Raw genomic sequence first — 19,357 nt, 5'->3', positions numbered from 1 at the left:
ACTTTCCCTTCTGGGTGTTTGTCAACAACCTGAATCATGGGAAAAGGAATGAAAGGGAATGATTTGTGAAAGGAATAAATCACTTTAGACTTTAGCCAGAAATGACTTTCATCCCCACCAGCATAGATTTCTGATGTTTTATTTCATTAAGTATGGGAACGGTGTTACATATGTCCTTGGAGATTTTTGTCAACTCTTACAAATTAATACAACTAAAGTACTCTAAGTCACTAATTAGACAAATGTTGGCTGCTCTTGATTGGGAAAGTGAGATGGGAAGGACTCCTTTTCACTCGTGGAAAAATAAAAAAAAGGAGACTTCAGAAAAATTAAACTGAGCTTTGAGTTGTCTTCTAGAGATTTTTTGGGGTCCTTAATAGCAGAGAAAGGACTTGGAAAAAATCAATTACACAAGACTTATCTATGATTGACATTGCTGCCTGGTTTTAAATGAGAACCTTCTCATTCCCAGTATGGGCAATATATTAGGACTCCATTTGAATTTTATTCCATTCTGATCAAGTGTGCTAATGCTAGATGCATAAGCAGATAGTCCTATCTTTTAATCGTCAAGGCCCCAAATCACCTAGGTGGAGGAGTTTTTCAGAGGCATCAGAGTTCTTCAGAGAAAGCTGTCCATTTAGGAGAGAGGCAGCATGCTTTTTTTGCTAAACGAACTGTTCGAGCTTTGCTGACATGTCTTGCTTCTGAGTCTGGGGAATGAGCACGTGGTATCCAGAAAGGGGGTTAGGGATGAATCTGAACTGAGCCATGTGAACAGTGAGTCTGAAAACAGATGATGCGACCCTGTCTGCTTTTTTTTTTTTTTTCCAGCCTGCCGAGAGCCAAAGGTCTCAGACCTGGTGAGAAGGAGAGTTCTTCCAATGCAGGTCCAGTCAAGGTGAGACTCTGTCAGGAAGGGTAATGGAGATTTCCTCTCCTATTTCCTTTCTCTACTTTGTGTTGGGGTTTCTTAGGGACATTTAGTGCTAAATGGTCATGAAAGAATAGGGCTTGTTCCATGGAAGCTCATTAGCCAGCTGCCTTTGGCCAAGAGGTAGCAAAGGTTGGAAGATGGACAAATTTTATTGGATCATGGGAAAGTAGATGATTGGTGAGAAACAAGACACTCAGATGGTCTTTGAGGAACTGGGTTGTCATACTTGAGTCTTCCCTAAATTACTATGTGTGAATTGTGGCAGCTTCTAGGCGCTGGCATCAGGAAGAACACCTTCCTACACCCCAGCTGGCAGTCAGAGGTTCTTGTAATGGAGAGAGGAGATGGTGGAGTCCAGAAACTAGAGATGCATGGCCAGTCGCCATCAGGAATGTGAGCTCTGAAGACCACATTGGGGTGCAGGGGCAGTAGGCCCAGTTCTATTCACCTCTTTTTCACTGTGTCTGCTCCAATAAGGAAGGCTTCCTCTCTCTCTCTCCAAGCACAGTTCTGCTGTACAACTTTATTCTTGTGCCTCCTTTGGTCTGGAAACTTCTTCCACAGGATCCCATCGAGGCTCGCTGCCTCCCTTCTTTCAGTTCTCTGCTCAGTTTTTACCTGACAGAGAGACCTCCCTTGGCTGCCCTTTTAAAACTATCAAGTTTACCACCCCAGGCTGCCCTCCGACTCTTTTACCTGGTGTTCTCTGGCCATTTTCATCTTAGCTCCCACTCTACCGGTTGTCTTGGTTTACGTGTTCAATTTCTGTCTCCCCATTCCAAATACAGAAGTTACAAGTACAGGAGCATTGTCTGCTTTGTTCTAGTGCCTGAGACAGTGCCTGCCATGTAGAAGACACTCAATAAATATTTACTGAATGAAAACATTGGAGTGACTAACAGTCAAGGGTTCCTGAGCTGGTTCTGCCCCTCTTTAGTTCTACGTATGCCTAGGAAAGTTCCTAAGCTTGCTGAGCCTTTTATTTTTTTCCTTCTCTTGAAATGCAGGAATAATTATAGCAGTCTCTGGGAATTGTTGTAAGGATTAAATCCAACATGAATAGCTAACACTTATTGCATGTTTTCTGTGTACAGCTGCTCTTCTGAGTACTTCACATGTCTAGGCTCATTTAATTCTCACTATAGCCTCTGAGGAAGGCATTATTCTTTTTATTACAGATTTTTATTACCATTTTTATTATAGATGGGTAAACTAAGGCTCAGAGAAGTAAAGTAACTTGCCCCAGGTCACACTGCTAGAAGTGGCAAAACCAGGACATTAACTCAGCATCTGGCTCCAGGGTCTGCTCCCTTATGCACTAGACTAACCCTTAGCAAAACACCTTGCACATACAAGCACCTGTTAAAGGCAGCTATTGTCAGGGTTAGTAATAATGAGTTCGAGTGACCAGGCTCGCCCTGGAGTGTTCCTTGGTGAGGATGCCCGTCAGCATCTGACCCTTCCTCTTTCTCTCTCAAGTCTTTTCCTTTTAGGCAAGACATTTCCTTTGGAATGGTGGCAAATGGAATTCAAACTCAGCCCTGTCTTCAGGTCTCTGTGATTCCCTGGGCTGGACTCTCCAATAAGTGGAATCCCCCTGTTCTTTCCAAAGAGACATCTCGAGGAGGAACCCCTCTCAAAAAAAACGCAGTTTTTAAGACAATTTTAATGGGAGGTTAGGTGGCAACGTGCCTGCTGTCTCATGTAAATGAGAAGCAAACCTGAAATTCGGTTTTTCAGTACCTTTCTGGAAGGCAGGCTGCTGAAGTGGAGGGTGGGGGTTCTACTTATCTCCAACAGCCAGGCTCACCTGGGGAGCCCCCAAAGGCAGTGTGAACCTTCAGTGGCCTAGAGATAAACTTGTTTGCAAGCGCAGAAGCTCCCAGAATTACAGACCTGGTTAGAACCATGATAGGAATATTTGTTGAGTGAAATCAATATAGGTGGAATATTTGCTCAGATCCAAGTTCTATAGAGATGCATGAAATAATTTCTTACAGTGATATCAAATTGATGTGGTTGCGACACCACATGGAAGTCATGACAGCTAAGCATGGTGGTCTCAGGAACCATCTTCCTTTCCTGTGTGCCTGTGAGCACTCTCACTTACCTATCTGGGCTTCCCTTCTCCATTCATCAAATGGGAATGAAGACATTGATTCCTAAAGGAATTTCAGTTTGTCACTCAGTGGGCACCAATATAAAATGAACACAAAGCAGAACAATGTGTGTATATCTCCCCCAAGAACCCCAGAGTGGTCTCTGGGGCCTTCACCTTCAGGGATCATTTAATATCCCTTTCCACATTTACACACAACACTTAATATTTCTCCCAATCAATGTACCCTGAGAGAAATTTCTATTCTGTGAGGTGAACTAATTACATCTGCTAATTGCTAAAGCAAGCTACTGTATCAACACAGTTTAGTTCAAGTCAATTCCTAATATTGCCCCATTATGATAATGTTTGCAGGGGAAAAAAAAAGTACGCCTGCATTCTCTCATTCAAATTAACTCCCTTTTCTATTTAGTTTCACAATTAAATTTGTTTGTGTGCCTGTGTAGTGTCTTTGCATAGCAGCTATTATGTCAGATGTAGTTCTCTTTGGTTAAAATCCGAGGCAGTTGGAAGCATGCCAGAAATGGAAATGGAGGAATCAAAAGATTGCGGCATACGTACGAGAGAATTTGCTCAGTGGTAGAGGTGAAGGGTACTCTGTGTGTGTGTGTGTGTGTGTGTGTGTGTGTGTGTGTGTGTATGAGAGAGAGAGAGAGAAGAGAAAGGAAGCAAAAGAACAGAGATATAGAGACAGAGACAGGATATTTTCCTCTTCTTCTGTAAACACATATCTACATGGGACCTGGCATGGGTGCTAAAGGGACCAGGATGACAGTCTCTTTCTCTGGCCCCATGTGCTCTGACCAAGGGAGACGCCATTACACCAGCTCTATTCATCGGCCTTCAGCAAGGAGAAGCTGCAGGGTGCCCCTACCAAGAAGCCAGCCCTTCCCTTTGGAGACCTGCCCGCTGGGTACCAGCACCTGCACACCCAGCTCCAGTATGAGTGCCTCTCACCCTTCTACCGCCGCCTGGGCAGCAGCCGGAGGATGTGTCTGAGGACCGGGAAGTGGAGTGGGCGGGCCCCATCTTGCATCCCTAGTGAATCAAGGCTCATCTTTGAGTGACCGTATCTTTCAGTTTCCAAAGCGGCCTGTGTAAAGCCATTCACGTTGTTGTCTGCAGAGAGTCCCATTGTCCAAAGGAGTGGACTTGCATGGTTTTCCCTAGTTTGTTGATACCTGGAACCCCTTTGTTAGAAGTGTCTTCATTTGGCTTGAACTTACTTCCCAGGAGAAGCGGATTCATGAACTTCTAGGGGCATACTTTCTGTGGATAACTCTATCATGTTTACTGGGAGAAGAGGAAGAGAGCAGGATCTAAACAGCAAGTGGGGAGGGGGTTAGAGGTGCTAGGCAGCCTCTAGTTACGTCATCTTGGCTACCCTAAGCTCCATTTCACAGCCACCCTGCGGTGATTTTAATTAGGTAATTGTTATTAATTAATAAAATATCAATTACCTCCTCTGTTAAGATGGTGATTACTGAGATAATAAATGGAAGTGTCTAGAACAGGACCCAGCTCCTTTCTCCATTCTCTCTTTGTGAAAGGAGAACAGCATAGTTTAGATCATGGCGTTCACGTGTATCATGACAGTCATGATATTTTTGAGGGTCTGCATACATCATCTCATTCAGTCTTCTGGAACCCTATGAGACCATTAATATTGCTCTATCCATTTTACAGGTGAGGAAACTGAGACTCTAAAAGATTAAGTCACTTGACCCAAGTCCTATTGATAGTAAGTGCCTGGGATCATAATCTTGGTTTCATTTTACTATAAAACCTCCAATTTTAACCTTCGACTTTATAACCAACTGTGTTTAGATCAATATTTAAAGGGAGAAGAAATCCAGGTGAGATGGCTTAGTGGTCATTGGACCCATGGGACCACCTTTCCAGTTGGTGCTCTCCTGGCAGAGAGATGCATTCCCCTTTGGATGGAAATATCTAAGTTGGTATTACTGAACTGGTGCTTTCTCCATAGTCTGTGGGAAAATCGAGAACGTCACTTCTCTGAAGACCCAAGGGACACGCTGGCCATGGCAAGCAGCCATCTACAGGAGGACCAGTGGGGTGCACGATGGGGGCCTGCACAAGGGCGCATGGTTTCTGGTCTGCAGCAGCGCCCTGGTGAACGAGCGCACCATGGTGGTGGCCATCCACTGTGTTACTGACCCGGGGAAGGTCACCGTCATCAAGACAGCAGATCTCAAATGCGTCTTGGGGAAGTTTTACCGGGATGATGACTGGGATGAGAAGACCATCCAAAGCTTACAGGTGAGAGAGGAGGGCTCAACTTGGAAACCAGGGCTTTGACTAAACCAGTTCTAAGCACAGGAGAGCAGGACCATGTCAGCCCTGTCAACTTAGCATGTCAGTACCAGTCCCGGGCCTGGCACATACCAGGGGCATTTAGAAAGGCCATCCTGTCCTTCCCCACTTTGCTTCTTTTAAAAGTAAAAGACAACCTCCATATATCATCATGGTTATCAAAAGTCAATTACTGGGCTGGGGATGTGGCTCAGCAGTAGAGGGCTCACCTACCACGTGTGAGGCTCTGAGTTCAATCCTCAGCGCCACATAAAAATAAATAAATAAAATAAAGGTATTGTGTACAATTACAACTAGAAAATAAATATTTAAAAAAAGAATTCAATTACTTCCAAGTAAAATACACATATAATTTGTCTAGTAGCTCATAATAAATTAAAAGTTAGTGAAATTATTTGTTTAATACCTGCTTGGCCTAAAACCATCTTTTCCATAAACATTCTATGTCACGAGACCCTCACAGACTAGCACAGAGTCAAGTTCAAAGTAGATTAACAAATAGTTCGAGGATAAAAGAGAGTTAATCACCCAATGCATTTGGGCACTACCTGGTAGGCTTTGAGGACATAGACAAATCCTATCCAAGACATTTCTCATCAATTTACAGAATGCTTTTCTCTTTCCTGCGTCCCTCCCTGCCTTCTATTCACCCATCTATCTGTCCATTCATCCATCTATCTATCCACCTACCCATCTGTCCAACCATCCATCCATCTCTCGTCCTATCCTTCTATCTATCTATCCATCTATTTGGGGGATACAACAGTTTGCCCTTTACTGAAACTAGTGGGAGAGAGACCCATATATCATGATGAGTGTGACATGAGTTTCTCACGGAAATGTGCTCAAACACAGTTCCAGTAACAGAACATGATGATGCTGATGTATATTTTCTTCATTAGTTACTTACCACCATTAAAAAATTAAGATGTTTCAATTAAAGATCTGAAGTCCATGCTCTGGCAAATGTAGAATGCTGGCCCATTTCTGTACGGCAGCGATCAGCTGGAATGAAGTGGCCTCTGCCCATTTATTTTATTTATTTTTAATTTATTATTCATTTATACATACTGGAGATTGAATCCAGTGATATTTTACCACAAAAATACATTCTCAGTCCTTTTCATTTTTTATTTTGGGACAGGTCTTGCTAAATGGCTGAGGCTGACCTTGAATTTGCAATCCTCCTGACTCAGCCTCCTGAGTCACTGGGATCACAGGTCGCTGCACCCAGCTTTCTGTCCACTTTAGATAGGGTGTGTGTGTGCTCCCGTTCTCTGTAGCTTCACCTGAATACTCCACTTATTTAATGTCATCTAACAGACTCCAGTAGTCATTTCAGTTTGCAGTCCTGGAAACAGAGCAATTACTTTTTAAGATTTCTTGAGCAAAGTATGTCAAATAATGGTACCTGGTTTTTGAACAATTCTCCCAATAATTTAGCCCCCAAACTTGACTGTCCTTGTTCACCATGGAGCTGGATGCTCACCATTGCTATCCATTCCTTGTATTGATAGATTTCTGCCATCATTCTGCATCCCAACTACGACCCCATACTGCTGGATGCTGACATCGCCATCTTGAAGCTCCTGGACAAGGCCCGCATCAGCACCCATATCCAGCCCATCTGCCTCACTGCCACTAGGGACCTCAGCATCTCCTTCCAGGAGTCCCACCTCACTGTGGCTGGCTGGAACATCTTGGCAGATGTGAGGAGCCCTGGCTTCAAGAACGACACGCTGCGCTCTGGGGTGGTCAGGGTGGTGGACTCACTGCTGTGTGAGGAGCAGCATGAAGACCACGGCATCCCCGTGAGTGTCACCCACAACATGTTCTGTGCCAGCCAGGACTCCAGTGCCCCTTCGGACATCTGCATGGCGGAGACCGGGGGCATTGCAGCTATGTCCTTCCCCGGCCGGGCATCACCTGAGCCATGCTGACATCTGGTGGGGCTGGTCAGCTGGAGCTATGATAAATCTTGTAGTCAGAGCCTCTCCACAGCGTTTACCAAGGTGCTGCCTTTCAAAGACTGGATTGAGAGGAACATGAAGTGAGCCAGCTGCAGGCCTGTTGGGGAGCTTTTCCACGCACCTGTCTGTACCTGGGCTACAGGACTCAGTGTGGATCTGAAGTGTGGATTTTGCCCATGAACTTGGCTCTGCCAGGGCTTCTGATTTCATGGACATAACTCAGTGGGGGGTGAGTAGAGCTCAGTTTCTGGTAGCCACTGCCTTCTTCCTGCCTGCTTGGAAACCACTGGGAAGATCCTAGAGCTTTCAAGACCTGAGTTTCTTCAAAGAACACCTTCTGGTTTGACTGGCCTTCCCCACCTTTCAGTGAGGTGAATGTCATGGTCACCTCTGGTTGAGGGTTGACCTGAGGAGTTCTGGGCTTCACAAAGCCTCTGTGAAGGCTGCAGCCAAACCAAGTTCCAAAGAGCTGCCTACAGGACATCTGGCACGGCTGAGTTAGGATGTGGCACATGCTTTGTCCCTTGCTACAGTGCAGTCTGGTCCTTTTCTTTTCCAATCTCCTGTACACATTTCAATAAAACAAGGGTTGGCTTCTGACCTACAAAACAGGTGTGCTGTGCTCTCATTCCTGCGTACTGTGTCTCTGGGCTACGTGTGTCAGAGCCATGTCTCCCTGTAGTCCTTTAATATAGAACTAAGGGTACCAAATAATGTGTGTGCCAAAGACCACGCTGTCTTTTCAAGACCAACTCTTGGAGCTTGGTGAGTCATAGATTAGGAGAAAAAAGACAGAGGTGCCATCGGGTGACACAAACAGGAAAACACCAGGGACTAGCTGACTTCCATGTGCCCTTGGTTCTCATGTTCTAGATCCAGTCTAAAACCCTTCTTTGTAAATAAAATAAATCTTTGTTGTTTGTTTTAGAGTAGTTGGATTGAAGCCACATGTTCGCTTACATCAGATTTAGGTTTGCCAAGGACCTGTAGCCTCCCTGTTTTCCATAATACATGGGTGTTTCCTCCTCAGCCCCAGACCTGCTTCCCACTGGATAAGGGAGGAAAAAGTTGAATTCAATCCTGTAGATTCTTTATGTGATCCTCCCATTAACACCTTCTTTGGGGGGTGACTTACTCTTTTATCTTTTCTCCTTGTTATGATTTGGATCTTAAATGTCCCCTCAAAGGCTCATGTGTTAGAGGCTTGGTCCCCTACATCTGGTGTATTGGGAAGAGGCAGGAACATTTGGATTTGGGGTCTAATTAGAGAAAACAGGTCACCAGGGTCATGACTTTGAAGAATGTATTTTGTCTCTGGCCCTTTCCTTCCCTTCTCTCCTCCTGGCTACCATAAAGTACAAAATTTTACTCCACAATGTCATTCCGCCATGATATTCTGCTTCACCACAGGCCCATAGCCATTGGATCAGTTGACTATGGACTGAAAACCTGAACCAAAATAAATTTTTCCTCTTTAAGCTAATTTCCTCAGGCTTTTTGTCACAGTAACAGAAAGCTAAGTAGCACACTCCTCCTTTCCATTTTTCTCTTCTACAAGATGGTGACTTGGAAGCTCAAGTGCCTTTGAACATTGGGACCATCGAGGGGACTCCTGACTTCATGATGGTTCCTGGGTGCATGTGGCATATCTTTCCCATCCTGGGCATTTTGTTGATATTTAGTGTTAGGATCTATAACTAGCTTAACTTGTACTGTGTTCTCCTGCTTCTATGGGAGCTCAGAGGAGGTGCTGATTGACTTCCATGGGGGCTCAGAGGAGGTGCTGATTGGCATCTCCTTAGCTCTGTAGGGACTGGCACTCCTGAGATATGGTGGTGATTCCTATTTGATCCTGGCTTGGATTACTTGGCCTCATGGCCACAGAGATGATTTCTATGGTGATTGCGCAGCTAGACTCTTAGTGACCCTTTCTTCCTCCCTTGGGGGTTTGTGGGAACTTTTCAGTCTTTTCTGTACCACATGAGAATGGGGAACCCAGACTTGTTACACGGCATCTGAGGATATGTTCTCTGCCTGTAGATCCAAACAGGAATTTTACTGTTCTTTTTACTTGTCTCAGAGAACTTCAGCCTCAAGGACTTTGGCCCCAAGGTTGGAATAGCGGACATATTTGCCTCCCAAACTGCCTCCCTTTCTTTGTTTATACATAACCCCTCAGTCAGAAGGGAATTACTTCTACTTTGTCTTTTGGTTGGTGTTCCTAGGGCTTTCTCTGAGTCACACTCTCTTCCTTTCACCACCCCCACCTCCATCTTGACGGCTTCATACAAGAGCAATACATTATCCATTGTTGAGTACAAATTATCCAATACTTAATGGCTTAAAACAAAAAATATTTATCTTCTCACAGTTTTTGTGGAATTAGACAGAGGCTTGATCTGAGGTTGCAGTCAAGTGAATCTTTGATTGAGGCAGGAAGATTTGATTCTACGGATATTTATCAGGTCACCCAAAGACTTTGTTCTAAGCCCAGAAGACCTGGGCCTTGAAAGGTGTAATGGAAGTTGAATTAAAGAGATCTGAATTCAAATTCCTGTCTTTTAACATTTTTTTTCCTCAGTGATCTTGGGCAAATTGCTTAAGCCTCCCTCCCTGCCCTTCAGCAGATGTTAAATCGGCATGATAAGGTCCTGGTATTTTATCTTGGTAGCTGCATGATAGGGAGATACTGTAGAAACCAATGGACTCATACATGGAGTTGTGGTTGGGATCCTAAATATCTCCCAAAGGCCCACATGTTAAATGCTTGGCCACCAGCCTACAGCACTGTTGGGAGGTGGTGTGGGAGGACCTCAGGTCATTGAAGGCAATATTGGAATCCTGGCCCCTCCTCTCCTCTCTCTGTTTCCCAGCTTTCATACCACTGTGAAGTGAGCAGCTTTCTCTGCCATGTGTTCATGCCGTGATGTGCCATACTGTCATGACCAAAGCAACAGGGCAAACTGATCATGACTAAAACCTCTGATACGGGAGCCAAAATAAATCTTTCCTCCTTAGGGGCCATCTGTCTCAGGTATTTTGTCAGAATGATGGAAAACTGACTAACACACATGGCATGTGGTTGGGTTCCCACAATACTGGCAGGGCCTGAGTTATCCAGCTGAGCACAGCACCCCAAAGCCTCCACATCTGCCTCCATGGACACTGCACACATGGGGGTCCATTCTCACATTCTCCTGCCTGACTGTTCTGACTCCCCACCTAACCATCATGCTCCCCACTTTTTTTGACACCTCCTTCACTTGCATAGCATCATTTTTCCATTCTTGCCTTACCACTCAGTTCTGGTTCGCAGAACTGTCATCTCTGCCATGACTTGGATGTTCTTAGATGCTTCTTCTGGCCCCAAATCCTGGGAATGTGATTAATATCCCCATAGCCATTTGCAATGACCCCTAGATCTTCCTACCCCAGCCATGAGTATTGTATCTCATAAGACTCAAGTCAGAACAAAACAACCAGATAATGGGCCAGTCCCTTGGCTGTGTCTGAATGCTGTTGGAATGTTCTCCATCTCTCTTTATAACACCCACCTTGCATTCTAGGATAGGACTCACAGCTGGAAATCTGGTGTGGACATCAGCCAGAGGTTTGTCAGTCAACCAGAACTCTTAAGAGTCACAGAGAGTAAGGGATTATACTCACCACATAACACCAGGCACTTGTGGAGAAGACTTTGCTCCAGGTTGGTCCTGAATCCACCAGGCCAGCAGTTGGGAATGAAAACTGGATGTGAACTTGACACAGCAAGGACAAACTAGAACCTGTGAGGACAAACAGAAACCCATGTGTGTCTCTTGCTGCCCCCAACCTCATTGGTGTGAGTGACTTGCAGGAGAAGTTGGTATCCTTAGCATGTGGCCGAATGCTCACCTGATTCAAATTCCTAAAAGCCAGAACAGGATGCTGGAAAAGCTGTGGGTTTTGTTGCTGTCCCATCCCAGCAGAGGGAGTGACATGGAGTGACAATGTGTATGAACTGCCTTGGTGTTGGATGAGCTCTACCAACTTCCAGAGTGTGAAAACAGCGGTTATTTCACTTTCCATTCCAAATCTCATGAGAGTTTTTCTTGTTTTCTCCCCACCCCTAATCCAGAACCATATTGGGGAGGAAATTTTTCAGCATAGGTCCAGTGTCCCTAAGTTGACATGGAAGAAATCTTGCAAGTGCTGGGGAAGTGCTTGTCCACTGAGGAGGCCTTTGGGGAGATTCAGAGAATCTGAATAGGTGCCATCAGGAGACACAACAGAAAATACCAGGGACTAGCTGCTTGTGCTTCATCTAGAAGAGTTTGTTTATAATTCCTCTTGTGGCTGTTTTGTTTGCATATTACACTTGTGGCCCCTGACCAGTGACATTCTATCAGCTAGGCTCTGGTGTTTAGGTGTCCATGGCAGGCCTCGTTAGGCTGTGGTGTTCTCCTCTTGAAGGTAAATACTTTAGCACATATTAGTATCCATTTGCAAACCTTCATTCATGCCAATATCCCTCTGGGTCATTCTGTGACCGGGATTGATCAAGACATAAAGAATACCACTTTCATATATTGTGTAACCACGATGCAAACTTTACGAATACCAGTTCTCTCCCTTTCCAGGGATTTAACATGAGTCACTGCTCCTTCTCTGTCAATTACAGCTTTGGTCTCAGTCTTCTATTAAGATGGCCAATTCTAGAAGTACCCCTACTTTCTGACAGCTTCCAATCCAGAACTGAGCCCCACTCCTCCTTCAAACCTCCCCCAAATCATTTAGAAGTCAAAATCCTGTAAGTTGTTTCCAAGACACTTTTGATGATATCCCTCTCAGTTCTCTGTGACACACACTGTCCCTCACTGTACGGACTGAGAAGCTCATTCAACCTCAGGAGTTTCTAGTGGTCTTTGGATGGAGGCTGTGTACATATATATGTGCATAAATGTCCTCCCTAAATCATGTAGATTTTACTTATATTTTGTGTCCCATATGATACAATTTAAATGACACCTAAAATTTAGATACACTACAATTTAAGCAAGACCTTCACTTTCCTTGGGAATGGATAGGTTTTATACCTGAGGTGGTCTTTATCTTTAATGGGTAGTAGAGGAACCAACTCGCATTGTATTCATAAATGACAACAGAATCAAGAGGAAGGGACTAAAAAGACAGAATCTTTAGTCCACTTTTTATTTGCAGTGTCTCCCAAAGACTCAACCTGTCACAGTACAGTTAAAACTTCAAATCTCCAGACGAGTGGCAGACAGAAAGGTAGTGTAAGTAAGGATAAAACTCGGGAAATTAAGCATAAAGGGGACTGTGTTGGATAGGGACTAATCATTCTTCACCATGAAACCTTCATTACAGTGACAGGTCAGGCCTGTCAGTCAAGGCAAGGCCCATCAAAGTGGGAGGCCATTGGTGGTGGATTTCACATGCTAATATTAATAATGTGGCTTCTTATTGTTCATTTGTGAACATTCAGCTGATGTTGTCAGGACAATGAAAAAATGGAAATGGAATTCTAAAAGGAGTTCAGGAGGACTGTATTGGACATATGGCAGCAATCAGAAAACCCAGCCTGAGCTCAAGTCTAAGCTCTGTCACTACCCCACAGTGTCAATCCCCCAGTTGGTCCTCATCTGCAAATGGAGTGCAATGATGTGATGCTCCAGCAGGACCATGCACCTGGTAGCCAAGCCTGTGAGCAGTACCTGGCCCACATACTCTGCTGGCTGCTGTGTGTGGTACTCTCCAGGAGGGGAAGACAAGAGTTCAAGAGCCAGCTATAAGAAATATTATGAGGTGTAGAGAGAGAAAAGAGAGTTCTAGAATGTTGTTCAGGTCCAAGCCTGTAGAAATAAGCTTGGAGTGCAGTTAGCCATAGGAAAGGATGGGCACAGAAAAATGGGGACCAAGGGATAAAAGAACCAAGAACATTAAGAGCAAGGGTGGATTGTGTGAGAGTCCTCTGGATACACTTCTGAGACAAAGAGAAAGGGCCTATGTGACTTTTAAAATACATTTTCCTATCTGCACTTGAGTGGGATTGGGCAAAGGTGGTACAGGTTGAACTTATCAAAAAGGACCAGGCTCAGCTGAACAAGTAGGATATTTGCAGCCTTTAATCCTCCCTCATAGTACAGTATCCATTATACCATGGAGTTGTGAGTTTAGGGTTTGAATATGAATCTTCCCAGTCCTTTTGGATTTAAGGATTTTCATGTTGTCAAATTCATCATCTGCTCAAAACTTAATGACCTTCAACATTGACTTTATGTATCAGAATGTTAGTTGATAAAAACTTCTCCCATCCTGAATTTAACCAAGAATTGTGATTTCATTGACATTCCACCTGTTTGTCACTCACTCATCAAAAAAATTGAGTGCTTCTGTGCACCAAGGACTGGGGACATTGAAGGTGGCCAACAACATAAGCAGGTGCTTGCAATCAGTCACATAATTCCAGATTTAGTGCTGAGTTAGAAAGCATGGTAAGTACTGGGGAGAAAAGTAGAGTATGCCTAAAGAATGTATCCCAGGGGAACTGACTTAATCTGAAGGGAATGCACATGGTTTGTTCCCTGAAGAGGTGATGGCTGGGTTGGGGAGTTAACTACTAGCAAGGATGTGAAGTGAGGAAGAATATTCCAGACAGAGGGAAGAGCATGTGCAAAGATCTTGAGAAGGAGGGCTCCTTGCATGTCTGAGGATTATCTAGAAAACCAGTATGGCAGGGGCTGGGGTTGTGGCTCAGCAGTAGAGCACTTGCCTAGTGTGTGTGAAGCCCTGGGTTCAATCCTCAGCACCACATAAAAATAAATAAATAAATAAATAAATAAATAAATAAATAAATAAATAAAACAAAGATATTGTGTCCAACTACAACTAAAAACTAAATATTCAAAAAAAGAAAGAAAGAAAACTAATAAGGCTGTGGGGTAAAATGTGACCTCCTCAGTGGACTGAGGTTGGAGATGGAGCCACTGGTGAAGAGCCAGGTTTGAAGCTGGGAAAACCAGATGAGAAGGCACTGCTAGGACCATACTGTGCATATCAAACCCTGTGAATTCCTAGAATGTCACTAGGAATTATTAGTGAGGCCATCAAGTCATCAAGGATAGCCCTTGGCTTTGACCTTGGGTTTTGCTATTTTCTAAACTGGAACATGAATGAAGACCACCAAGACTCCTTGCATCGACCCAAATGCATGTTGTTCTAACAGGGAATTATCTTGAATGAAGCAGAGAGGAGAGACAGGAAGAAAGCCAAGGGTCAATGTCAGATGCAAAGTAAGACACTTATCTTCACTCCTGCCTGCATTTTTTTCTCCTTCTTTAGGATCCTGTGAAAATTTTGAGTGAAATACTTTGAATCCCTAGGGCTTGGGGAAGTTTATCTTTTCAGCGCTGTTGGAAAGATGAGAACATTTTGGAGTGGTTTGGTAGCAATTTGTGGTCTCTCTTTGCTTTTCTTGGCAGAAGGGCTTGCTTTCCCTGGCAGAGCTCTGCCTGGATGTGCAGCGGAGGCCCAGCATTTTAAGAAGACTGTCTCAATGGCTAAGTTTTTAGGGCTCACTTCACGTTTGTATCCCAATTCACTCAGTGTTTATCCAGTGGCTTGGGCTAGGTTTGATGGAGACCTTTGTCAATTAAAAAAAAAGGAATCAGTAGATAAAATTAGGGAACAGCTTCTCAGGTGAAGAATAAAATAAAAGACTGAATTATTGGGGGACACAAAAACTGTTGTTATATTCCTGCACTTAGGGCTTCTAGAACCAGGTGATTTCACACAAAAGAGAAAGAATGCTATTGATCTTTAAATATGCCCAGTTCAGGAAAAGGTGTTTAATTTCAGTGGAAAGGGAGTCAGAGCATTACAAATAAAATACTGTTCAGGTGCTAATAAATGATACTTTGAAGTGAATTGGGATAAGTTCCTACTTACTGGGATAAATTCCTATTTACATAACTCTTTACTGTAGTTATGTAAATACAAGCTTCAATTCTTCAGCCTTTGATTTAAAAAGAATCTCTGATTCTATAATCTCAATTTAGAACTAAATTGACTGGCTTCTCCCTCTGTTTTTTATTAAAGAAAATAACTTTATAAGGATGATCCTTTTGGGATTGGATACATAATCTCTCTGGATATCACCAAGTCATCTTATAAAGAAGTGAACAGAGAAAGAACAAGGATCATGTCATTGGTTTTTCTGAGGTCAACAGAGCCTGGTTTGGGTCCTTGATTCAGTCTTCTATCCAAATATCCTAGCATTTAACAGTGAGCTATTGTCAAGCAAAGGAATCCCCCCCCAAGATAAACCATCCACCCTTTTGTTCATCATGAGGATGTCACTAACTAATACTGTGATGTTCCCATGGGACAAAGGGAAGAGGAAGGAAGGATGCTAAACCAATAATGGTTGCTATGATGAGGAGGAAATAGGGGTACTTATTAAAATGCCAGCAACAACACTCATCCCACATTATATAAGAATTAAGCTACTGTAAAAAAGACACTCTAATTCAAAATGTTGTGGTTTTTTTATGGCGGGCTTAAAGAATTTGCGTTAACCCTGACATCAAACCTCAAGCCATCTTGTACTAGAAATGTTGACGTATGGAATGATCGGCTGAGAACTCACAATTCATCTTTTCCCATTGTCTCCTCTCCTCCCTCATCTAAACCGAGTAAATGAAACAAATCCACACTCTATTAGAATTAATCAGCCACTAAGCGTAACAATCGAATGTTTTAATGTTCTGGAGCTCTCTGCTTAATGAAATGGTTTCTGCCTGAAGAGATTATATTTAGACCAAGTTCTCAGTCTGAATTGAGATTTCTATGAAGTAACATCTCTCTTTTTTTTCATCACTTAGAAAGTGGGGTAAAAATAGAACATCCTTACTTTTCTTTTGCTAATGCATCTTAACAAGAAAAGAGTGAATGAACTCACCTTATATCTTAAAGCTCCAAACACACATGACATGGATGATTTCCTTTATTCCTATTCAGTGACCACAAGCAGACAAATGGGTACAGGCTGGCTAATGCCTAGCTGTACTATGTGGTTGTGAGCAAAGCAGCGCCACCAGTCATCTGAGAGAAGGTGGTGGTAGCCAGGAAGCTGACATAGTGAAGGTGGTGGTGAGTATCACATGTACCAGGAACTGTACTAAATGCCTTGGGTGACATTGCCTTATTTAGTTCTTTTAGGATCCCAGTGGATAGGGTCATTACTGTACTCACGGATGCCCAGAGGATCAAATGACGTATTCAAGGTACTTCAAAATGGAAAGAGAGAATGATGAGGTCAGCTTGAATCTCATTGTTCCACACATGGTTACGCTGGTTGTTCTCAGGGTGGTCTAATTCTGAAAATCATATTATAACTTCTGTGTCCACCTGAGCATCCTGAATATGATGATGATGGTGTCACCACTTAAAATTCTCCTACTCATTATCATTCTGAACTCTTTTCTCTTTCTAAATCCTTTTCACTTTCAGCTTAATTTCAGACATATCCAGATTCTCTCTTGCATGCTCTTGGCTTCAGAGCTAATGCTATCTGAGAACAGTTCAGTATCTTTCCTCTAAAACAGCAACACTGTACTATAATTTTCATTCATGTATTTCATGCATCCCAAAATGGTTTCAGATATTTTAAAATTAACATACTTGCGTCAATTGTCTTAGATGAAAGGGCTCCTACAGTTCCCTCTGTTAGGGGTGGGGTGGGGAAATGTGTCTAGTCTTGTAGTCCAGGTGACCAGGTGACTTATAGATTCTCAATTATTTGGGAAGGCCAGAGCACAGATCTTTAGTATGCCCAAACTATATGTTAGGTCCCATGATGTCTGTTTTACAGATGTAAGTTTCAAAGCTATAAGAATTATTTCCATTTTACAGAGGAGGGAGTTTAGGATCAATGGGATTTGGTGATCCATTCAATGTCAATTGTGCAGGAGTTGGGATTCAATATTGAACTGCTTAGACTCCAAAGCCCAGGCTTGCTTTACCAGGACACCTGCTGGGATGGAAACTGGGAAAAGACTTAATTTGCTCCCTGGGTGGTTCTGACTTTGCAAAGAACCACAAACATGGATGTCTTAACTAATGAGCTGATGGTGGGTGATTTTCTCATTACTGAGTTCTGGAGAATGACTGTCATCTTGAAGAGCAAGGCAGAAGAAACAGTAATTGCAGCTAGAGGGAAAAGTCAAATTTGTATTTCTCAGACATTACAAATGACAGTCCCTTCTGAGCGGGTAACCCTGGGGTCACTTGGCCGTTAACTTCTCTCTCTAGGTCATTTTCTTCTGATAAATTTTGAACATTGAAACATTTCTCCTCTGTTGTCATCACAAGGGGGGAAATGGTCTTATTTATCAGCCTTTTATGGGAAAGCAGTGTAGGGCTTTTCCCCCTTGCTATATTAGGAGTCCCCCAAATCCTTCCCCTTTAGAGTTTCAATAAGCAATCTCAAGCCATCTGAGGGAGAACCAAGGCAGGGCATGGATTTGAAACAATGGAAGAAGAGAAAGATTTTGTCTCCTTTTTGGTTTAACTAGGTTCCCATAATAATTGGAGAAGAATACTGAGAATTACAGAATTTATAACTGCAACTTTAGACACCACCTAGTCACTTCTTCCGTGGTCTAAATAAACCCTTTTCTGATCTCTGGTAGGTGTTCTGACCAAGTCTGTTTCTCTGCCAGAGAACCCCATGGTGGAGAGGTTCCTGCATGTTATGGGGCCAACCTCTTCCAATATTATTATCATTGTAGGTTACACAGTGGAGAGGTTAAAAGCAAGGTCCTGAAGGAAGGTGGCCTGCACTTGAACCCTGGTCTCTGCTATTGGCCCTGGAGTCCCCTTCCCACTGTTTCCCATCCTGGTGTATTTCCAGCAAGGGGAGTTTGCAAGGGCTGCCTGTGGATTGTTTCAATGGGTTTTCTGTCCTTCAGCCTCCAGCTGGGTTTGACCAGTAGGGAACCCCGGAGGGCAAAGAACAGGAGGTAACTGGGATTATGGTACTTGCAGGTTCCCTTCCACTGGGTTGCTTTGGCCATTAAAGTCTCAGCTCATGTTATAAGATTTCTGCATGCAGGACCCCTCTGAGTTCCTATAACTTCCCTTCAGGTCCAGGCTGGGTACTGGGGCTCACTGTTAACAAATCAGGAAGTCTGCCCTATCCCGTAGGGTTTCCCCACATCTTTTTCATACTCTTCTAAATGGTCATTTTATTACATTTACCACAATTGAATAGATTATCTTTTCTTATCTGGGATCCTGATTGATAAACCACTATTTGTGTGGCGTTGATCAAATTTCTTAATCTCCCTTGGCCTCAGTTTTCTCCTCTGTAAACTGGGATAATAAGTTTGTTCTCTGTAGGTCACTCTAAGAGTCAAACAGGGTGAAGTATATAAGGTTCATTGTACACATAGGGAGCATTCAGTGAATGTTATAGTAATACTACAAATCCACAAAGTGGCTTACACACTACTTTAGCTCTATAGAACTTCCTCCTCCTCCTCTCTTCCTACCCCCCACCCCCACCCCTTTCTTCTTCTCCTCTCCTTCCTCAGAAATTGAATTCAAAGTTGCTTAACCACTGGGCCACATCCTCAGCCCTTTTTATGATTTATTTTGAGACAGGGTCTCATCACCAAGTTGCTTAGGGCTTCACTAACTTGCTGAGGGTGGCTTTGATCTTATGATCCTCCTGCCTCAGCCTCCCAAGATGCTGGGATTATAGGCATGCACCATCCCTTAGAACTTTTAACTTGGGTTGGGTGTTAAGTCAACAATCAAAAAGACAAAAAAGAAAAAGTTCCCTAAGGTCAAAATTCATTTTTAAAATCCTATCAGATTAGAGTATATTGACTTTTTGGTATTCAGTCCTGTGGAGTAGTTCTTATTCAAGCTGATGTTTGAGAACCAGTGAGCTAGATTTAGGTAAATCTGTGTGCAAATGTCAGAACACCTTAC

The 19,357-nt window shown here is 43.4% G+C and overlaps 1 pseudogene; it reads left to right on the top strand.

Annotated features, from left to right (window-relative positions):
• LOC143386142 (inactive serine protease PAMR1-like) overlaps positions 1-7,444 on the top strand; it is a 54,958-nt pseudogene extending 47,514 nt beyond the window's left edge.
• Positions 7,445-19,357: the final 11,913 nt, after the last annotated feature.

This window comes from Callospermophilus lateralis, unplaced genomic scaffold (assembly GCF_048772815.1).
Source record: "Callospermophilus lateralis isolate mCalLat2 unplaced genomic scaffold, mCalLat2.hap1 Scaffold_113, whole genome shotgun sequence".
In the NCBI taxonomy this organism is placed as follows: Eukaryota; Metazoa; Chordata; class Mammalia; order Rodentia; family Sciuridae; genus Callospermophilus; species Callospermophilus lateralis.
This window is presented reverse-complemented; position numbering and strand designations above follow the sequence as displayed.